Raw genomic sequence first — 9,454 nt, forward strand, 5'->3', positions numbered from 1 at the left:
TGGAGACTCATTGGAAAGAAGGTGTAAACATACTCTGGCTCAAATAAACCCAGATACTTGATATGATACATGTTAATGCTTAAAGGGGTCATATGATGCGATTTCAATTTTTCCTTTCTCTTTGGAGTGTTACAAGCTAAACACATTTCATTACACCAAATACACCAAATACTGTTCTTTTTAGCAGCATCATATGACCCCTTTAATGTAAAAAGACTCGTACAATTAGTTGTCCTAACCAGGTGTGTTTCCATTGACGCTTTTGTGTCTATACTTTTTGTGTATCTATATTGAAAGTGAAAATGTGACTACATCCAAATCAGAAAATATTTGGTGCCTCACCACAAAACAAACATGGAAGAGTTTCTATTGCTTGTTTTTTTGTGCTGCATTTGTTTAGGACATGGTGTCAAGGAAGTTGGTGAGTTAAATTTTACTAACTAGCTCCCATCATCTCTAAAAATCAATCAACACTAACAAATACGGCACAGAAGATGAACCCCAGATAGATGCTTACTGGAGACTTCTGTTCTCTGATTAACATGCTAGACACTCTTACATGTAATTTCTGCTGTAAAGTTGCATGGACATGAATCTCCTACAGGGTCGGAGAAAGATGAACAAAATACATCGCTCTTAATAATTCCCAGACACCATAGGGAATGTGAAGTTATTGGATCTTATTGCATCGGCAAGCACTATCTGATTCAATATGCAGCACACTCTTTTATCTCAGCGTACGCTCCGGCACCACTGACAAGTCCAAAACGAACTTTCTTCAAACTAAGATGTTCAGGCGAGACGGGGCAAAACTTTCTGCCTGTTTGTTGGCTCTCGCTGCCCTTTCTGTGAACCCTAACAGCATCAATCCCCCATTTGGTGGAAGAACAAGGGGGAAGGATAGTTTGAGAGCCGAGGAAAGTGAGAGGGGTCTATGGCAAGAGAAGATGAGAAATAATCTCATATAGCTTGAAATCTCTTTGGATGTGTCGAAGGCGTCTGTGTCTGTGTCTGGTTAAAAATATATTAAAGAGTGATGTCGCGGCTCTGAGCTGTGTCAGAGAGATAGGCCCCATCGGCTCGCAGCGCTGTGATTAGCGTGTCATGAATGTGTGTGTGTGAGTGTGTTTTTGAACAAACTCTGAAGACGTCCGATGACACTGCAGGGCAGCGCAGACACATCTGTTTGGGCATCTGTCTTGTAGGATTGGGTGGAGATCAAGCACATCTCAACATGAATCACATGCTCTCTCACAGGTATAACAGCTGGTTTGTGTTCCGGAGGTTATCATGCATAACACAAAACGTAATACTGAAGTTCAGTGCTGATATTGTGTGTGCTTGCACATCTTCACTCATACAAACTCTTTTTTATGTGAAAACAGTGAGTCAGTCTTCCGGCAGGTGATCATGGGATATCAGTGGGTGTATTTACAGTGTTCTTGCGTTCTGCATGTGCCATTTTTGTAATTGTTGGTCTATGTGTCAGCAGTATGAGAGCTGTATTTTCAAGTGTGTCAAGTGTCTCCTCAGCTTTAAAACTACCAGACCTTAGATTAGGGCTGCATAATTTGGGGGAAACACTAAGTGTCTTTTTTATGATAAAATTGTAATTTAATATTCCTTTAAAACACACACACACACACACACACACACACACACACACACACAAACAACAAACAAACAAAGCTTTGCTGTGCTTGTTTGTAGGGCAGCACAATTTCACTAAAATGTGTGATTAATACAAATTTACTGTAATAATAATAATAATTTAATATAACATATTAACATAAACATGTCAAGTGTGTTTCAACAGTTAGATTGTTGTGTAGTCCATCTCAGCTTTAAAATTACCAGACTGGAGATTAAGGCTGCTTGATGTGAAGAGGGGAAATCTAACTGTGATTTTTATGTTTACAATGTAAATATTTAAAACTGTTATTTAGAAAGAAAAGAAAAGAAAGAAAAGAAAAGCTCCTGCTGTGCTGTGTTTGTTTGTAGGGCTGCGCAGTTTGGCCAAAAATATGATTCTATATCGATATGAATATACAACAAACCACAACATCAATAATAATTGTTATTATTGTTAACTTTTTTAAATTATAAAATATCAAAATAAGTATATCAAGTGCGTTGTGCCGTCCATCTATAAGGTAAGCTTTAAAACTACCAGATTGGATATTTAGGCTGCATAATTTAAGGGGAAAAGTTTTTTCAATGATAGATTTCAGTGATCAAAACTTTGATTTAAAATGCTTAAAAAATTACAGTTGAAACCAGAGGTTTACATACACCTTGCAGAATCTGCAAAACATTAAATATTTTACCAAAATAAGAGGGATCATACAAAATGCATGTTATTGTTTATTTAGTACTGACCTGAATAAGATATTTCACATAAAAGATGTTTACATATAGTCTACAAGAGAAAATAATAGTTTTATAATAATTTATAAAAATGACCCCGTTCAAAAGTTTACATACACTTGATTCATAATACTGTGTTGTTACCTAAATGATCCACAGCTGTGTTTTTTGTTTAGTGATAGTTGTTCATGAGTCCCTTGTTTGTCCTGAACAATTAGACTGCCTGCTGTTCTTCAGAAAAATCCTTCAGGTCCCACAAACTTTGGTTTTTCAGCATTTTTGTGTATTTGAACTCTTCCCAACAGTGACTGTATGATTTTGAGATCGATCTTTTCACACTGAGGACAACTGAGGGACTCACATGCAACTATTACAGAAGGTTCAAACACTCACCGATGAAGAAAACACAATGCATTAATGGGGGGGGTGAAAACTTCTTGAATTTGAAGATGAGGGTAAATTGAACTTATTTTGTCTTCTGGGAAACATGTAAGAATCTTCTGTAGCTTCTGAAGGGCAGTACTAAATGAAAAGAAATATGATATTTAGGCACAAAAAGAAAAATGTACACATCTTCATTCTGTTCAAAAGTTTTCAAGGCTCAAGGTGTATGTAAACTTCTGGTTTCTGGTTGTTAGTGCCTAATTATTAGTGATTAATTATATATCAATATGACTATATAACAACAACAACAACAATAATAATAAATATTACTATTGTAATATTTCATCAGTGTATTTAAGAAAAATAATATATTAGTAATACCAATTTTCTTTTACAGTTCAGCTGTAAAATTTCAGTTATGTTTTCTGTGCAACAGATTTCTTATGAATACAATGAAACTCAATCTTCACTCGTAAAATATCTTGTTTTGAGTTCCACAGAAGAAAGAATGTCATATAAGTTTGGGACGATACAAGGGTGAGTGACAGAAATGTAGTTTTTGAATGAACTGTTCCTTAAAATTTTGAATTTTACACACCAGCTTTGGTATATACAGACCCTAACCCTCACACCAGACATCAGGACCTGTAATGTTAGCGGTAAATTATCAAAAACATGGAAGTATCATGTGGTAGTATCTTAAGGAAGTGCCTCGAAGTAAGTCTAATCATGCTTACTCCAACCTAACCATGTCAGTCCTGTGAGATCCAGAGTCCCCTGCTCGTTTCCTCTCTTGTCTCATGGAGGAGCCACAGAGTGATGGAGAACTGCCTGGGCCTACTGAGCCAGAGCTAAAAGACTTTCATTAGTACCACTTTCCCATGAGGAGGGTTTGGGGATAATTACCAATTAGAGCAACCGTCAGTGTGTGTGTGTGTGGATTGTGGGAGTCTGGTTACCACTCAGCGCAGACAGCCGTATAGGGCTGTGTGTTAAATATGGAAAAGACTTTAATCTAATGCTTGAGTCGCTCTCTGCAATTGCTTGTCAGTTTTGTCAGCTAATTATAAAGTAGCCACATTGTGTGCTGATTTGTCCTTCCAACTCTATAACTCCCTGTTCTTCTCCCTCAATCCCCCCTCCTGTCCTGCACAACGACTTTTATCCCACCTCTCTCCGCTCAGCACATCTTGTTTTCTTTTTGAAGAAGTTTGTCTGTAAATTTACTGCTCACTGTGGGAGTTTGTTCAAGTGGTCTTGCTCAGTCTCTTGGGGTGCAACACGATGTTGCTCTTTTGATGTTAAACGTACTCTTTTCATGCTGCGGTTCAATAGAGGCTAAGAATCTTACAGCGCAAAATATCATTCTGACTTTACTTAATTTTCCCCTGCATTAGTTCACAGGAGTCTTTGGATAAGCCTTCATAACTAAATATCTTGGCTGAAGTCGCTCTGAATATGGGCAAATTCCAGCTGGCATTTTCAAAATTGAGCAACTTAATCCCCTCACCCTTCACCATGGGCCCTCCAACAAAGTGTACACATGACAGTCGCTTTAAGGAAGTCATTTTTGCCGTTTATAATCACAGAACTCTGGCCAGTGTCTTCTTAGTCCTTATTTCGTAAACCTGAGGTAATTTAAGAACTTCACCTATATTTTAAAACTCTGTTGCTCTCGTACACTCAATCCTACAAGTGAATATTTCTTACATGTTTGTTTACCAACATGGAGCGATGTATACAATTTGAAATACATTTGAATTGAAGATGCCAATAGGCAGTATTTGACACAAATGTATTTAATTATTTATTTATTTTGTTTATTTAAAGCTTTTTATTGTAATGTTTTATTAAATTATTTATTATAACAGCTATAAACCCCAACATAGACAGTAGACAATTTGAAATCAATTTTGAATAAAAATTGAAATTGCTGTATTTGACACAATTTATTTATTTATTCATTCATTCATTCATTCATTTATATTATTATTATTATTATTATTATTATTATTATTATGTATTGATAATATTTCATTTATTTGTATTCATATATACATGCCATTTTACTAAAAAAAATTTTATTTTTTATTATTTTGTTTATTATTTGTTATCTTAAAAGATAATTTACACTGAAAAAAATGCAAAAAAAAAAAAAAGAAATATCTGATGCAAAAAGTATTGTTATTATTTATATATTTATATGTTGTTTTATTATTGTGTTATATAACAGTTATAAAAAAATCACATGGACAGTATACAATTTGAAGTAAATATGAAAAAAAAACTGCAAAGAGGAAGTATTTTGACACAAATGTGATATTAATTTTAATTGTTTTATTTTTATTTTTATTTATGATATATTTGTTAGGGTTATGTTTAGTAGTTGTCCTAGTTTTCATTGTGTTTTCTGTTAGCCTGTTCCCCTGTGACCTAGTTTTCCTTAGTCTCCTAATTGTCATTCTGTTCACCTGTGTTTGATTAATTAACTCATCAGTTCCTTTGTTTGCTCCCCTACTTAAACCCTCAGTTCTCCCTTAGCCGGGGTCAGTTCTCGTTTATGTTATGTTGGTTAAAGTGCCTGTACTAGTTGGATTTACCTTATTAAAGGACTTTTCTTTGATCTGCGTCGTGATCTTACATTTGTATCACCAAACGTAACAGAAGAACGGACCTACACAAAGGATGAGGCTTGAGCTGGTTTCTATTAATGTGGCCCTGAAGGGCGGTGTTTATAGCCCTTCAGGGGACACAATTTTCATCTTCCAGAACAGCCAAGACCTGGAGGATTATGTGCGGGAGTTTGTGGAATATTGCCATTACGCCACATGTGATGACCTCACCTTAATGGAGGGATTCTGGTGCGGGCTGGAGGACGACATCCGCTTCGTCATGCCTAGAGCTGATCCGTGCTGGTCGCTGAGGAAATACATCAACTTCGCGCTGTGGATCGCCGGATCGGCTTTCACTGTGGACGAAGCGGATTCCAGCCCGGGGTCGTCACATGTGGTTTCCGCTAGCCCGCCGGCCTCTGCTCACTCAAGCCCGCTGGCCGCCGCTGACGCAAGGCCGCCGGCCGCCGGCCGCTGCCCTCTCAAGCTTGCCGGCCGCATCACTCTTTCAAACCTCTACCCAAAGGAAGAGGCTGAAGAGGAGGAGGCGGTCTTCCAAAGCTCCAGCTCTAGAGTCCGCTCCAGCGTGCCTCTCAGCGCTCATGGACATGGCGCTACCCCCAGAGTTCTCGGCTCCTATCTTCACCCCAGAATCCGCTCCAGAAAGCTATCCTTCGTCTCCGCTGGTCCCGTCCAGCTCTCCATCGTCTCCCGAGTCTCCTTTGTCTCCGCTGGTCCCGTCCAATTCTCCATCGTCTCCTTCGCCTCCTTCGCCTCCGCTGGTCCCGTCCAGCCCTCCTTCATTTTGGGGGGGGGCAGAGATCCGTTGCCATTGTGGCCGGGCCGAGGAACAGGGACAAGGCTACGAAGGCTCCTCCGTGACCTCCCGAATGGCCGGCACCGCCATGGCCTTCTGAACTGTCTGCTCCGCCATGGCCTCCTAGTCTGCCTGCTCTGCCATGGCTTCCTAGTCTGCCTGTTCCGAGGAAGGAAGTGAGTGTTGGTGTAGCACCAGGTTTGCGTGACTCACATGCATCCTAGTACAGTGAATGAGGAACCCTACTGGTTTTGTCCTCTCGCTTGATGTCTCTCTGTCTGCCCTTTTGAGTTCTTCACTCCAAAATTCAGAATTTAAGAATAGAGCTGTTCCCTCATGATGTCAATTTGTAGGCCAACTGGGGAGGCTAATTTACCATGGATTCCCTCTGGAATTTCCTAATGGATTTTTGGAATAGTAGTTTTCAATTCATGAGCAAAATGAGGTCTGTGGTGAGCTTTACTTGAAAATACTTTCACATTTAATCTCACAGCATAAATTACACGCAGTCATACCTCAAACATGAATTTTGAAAGCTGTATTAATCAGCTAAATGTAAACCACAACCCTTATTTTACTCATAAACCACAAGTCACTATATATATATATATATATATATATATATATGGAATATGAATTGAACTAACCACATGCCACAGCGTTGAATCTGTGATTCAAGATTCAAGGAAATTGAATCTGTGTAACAGGAAGAGATTAAAAAAAAAAAATCAACATATGTGATTCAAGATTCAAGGAAATTGAATCTGTGTAACAGGAAGAGATTAAAAAAGAAAAATCAACATAGATTTTTTAGTCCAACTCAACTTTTGTGGCAAAAATTATTTACATTTTTATTGTTGTATTTGTATTATTTTTTATTACTTTTTTGTTTTTACACCACATTACCTGAATTCGAATTCATGTCAAAGTCAGTAACTGAATTAGAATTTTAATTTAATTCTGAATGACTTCCATCCCTGTTGACTTAGACCCTGAATGTAGCTGAGCTCAGGATAAGAGTTCTTGTCCAAGGAAATCTCATTAGGTAAATCAGGAGTGCTCCAGATGTGTGTTTGTTTAAATAAACATGCTTGCACAGCTTACAAAAACACACTCCATTAGCTACAACCAATCAGCACTCATATACAGGATATTTACGTAAGCGTAATGTATGTACACCTGCAAAGTCACATGTGCTCAAGTTGCACATTGCATCCTCCTCTTGACATGCTTGCACAGCTTACAAAAACACACTCCATTAGCTACAACCAATCAGCACTCATATACAGGATATTTACGTAAGCGTAATGTACTGTATGTACACCTGCAAAGTCACATGTGCTCAAGTTGCACATTGCATCCTCCTCTTGCTCTCATCCTCCCCCTCCTTGTTTTCTTTTCTGTTTTTTTTTCTCCCCCCATCCCCTTTCTAACATTCATGCGTCAGTCCCTTAACCAGTTCGGTAACACTTTACCATGCCCACGGTACTGTTAATAGGTTAATTACAATACACCAATAGCTGTGAGTAATTGCTGGTTGCTGTATACAGTATTAATGACATACTATATAGATGTTGCTCACTACTAGTAATTAAGTGGGTAGTTGTATATGTTATCTGTAATGTACAGTTAAACAGACACACAGTCACAGTGTGAAGCAGTCACATTTGACTAATGTACACTTAAATCTAGTTTTTTAGGATATTTTTAATTCCAACTTAGAGATCCTAATGTCATACCAACATTTTATTCAAAAAATTTAGTTAAAAGAATTATAAAAGCTCTAAATTTATCAAACAACAATTGCACTAATAAGATCAATTGCTTTTGAACTGTGAATCATTAAAATAACTAGCACATTTTCTGGATAAAAACATTGGGTTGTGAAGGACAGTTGTGGAAATTAAGACTAAAGAGCGTTATAAAGAGTCAAAAAGTAGAAAAAAGCACCAAAGTCGGCACACAGTTGCATCCAAATATATATATATATATACACTACAAAGAATAGATATTTCTATTTCAAATAAATGCTGTTGTTTTGAACTTTCTATTCAAGAAAGAATCCTGAAAGAAATGCATCAGTTTCCACAAAAAATACTGAACAGCACAACTGTTTTCAAAATTGATATTAATAAGAAATGTTTCTTGAACACCAAATTTAATATATTAAAATTAGGGCTGTCAGTCGATTAAAATGTTTAATCTAATTAATTACATTATGTGTTGATTAATTCATCTAATTAATCGAAAATTAAATTTGACTGTGAAAATACCCAGATAATTTAAAGCCATTCTTTATGATACTGAAAGTATCAAGTAGACATTACAACTTGTAGCTTTAGAAAGAAATATTTGATTTGATTCAACATAAAATGTATTACTCATAAACATTTAGGCTACAACGACCTAACATAAACTATGGAACATAAGATAATATTAAAAATATCTAAGAGTATTTTTTGTTCATACAATGAAAGTCATTGGTAACCAAAACAGTTTTGTTACCAACAGTCTTCAGTATGGATCAGTTTGATGTGACGTTGTCGTCTATATGTTGTCCGTCGTTGTGATGGGGCACATTGTTGGCACTTTCACTGCATGAGCTGCACTCGTTTTCTTCTATCACATCATCTGCTACATCATCTCTCTCCCTTCCCCCTCCGGATTGAGTGTGGCACGTCAAATAATTATAATAATTCCGACGATAGCTGCTCGCATCTCAGCTTGTCTAACAGACATTTCTTGCTGGATGAAGGACCATCACCTTCAACTCAACCTTGCCAAGACAGAACTGCTTGTGGTTCCAGCAAACCCATCGTTTCATCACAATTTCACCATCCAGTTAGGCACATCAACCATAACTCCTTCAAAAACAGCCAAAAACCTTGGAGTTATGATTGATGATCAACTTACTTTCTCAGACCACATTGTTAAAACTGTCCGGTCCTGCAAATTTGCTTTATTCAACATAAAGAAGATCAGGCCCTTTCATTCGGAACATGCTTCACAACTCCTTGTTCAAGCTCTTGTTCTGTCCAGGCTGGACTATTGCAATGCTCTCTTGACAGCTCTTCCAGCCAGTTCTATCAACCCTTTACAATTAATCAAGAACACGGCAGCAAGATACATTTTTAATGAGCCAAAAAGAATGCACGTCACACCTCTGTTCATAAATTTGTACTGGCTTCCAATAGCTACACGCATAAAATTCAAGGCATTAAAGGTGCACTAAGCGATTTTTGCCAAACGATGTTGATATTTGAAAGCACCAAAA

The sequence above is a fragment of the Sinocyclocheilus rhinocerous genome, unplaced genomic scaffold (assembly GCF_001515625.1).
Source record: "Sinocyclocheilus rhinocerous isolate Xijiao unplaced genomic scaffold, SAMN03320098_v1.1 scaffold53, whole genome shotgun sequence".
Taxonomy (NCBI): domain Eukaryota; kingdom Metazoa; phylum Chordata; class Actinopteri; order Cypriniformes; family Cyprinidae; genus Sinocyclocheilus; species Sinocyclocheilus rhinocerous.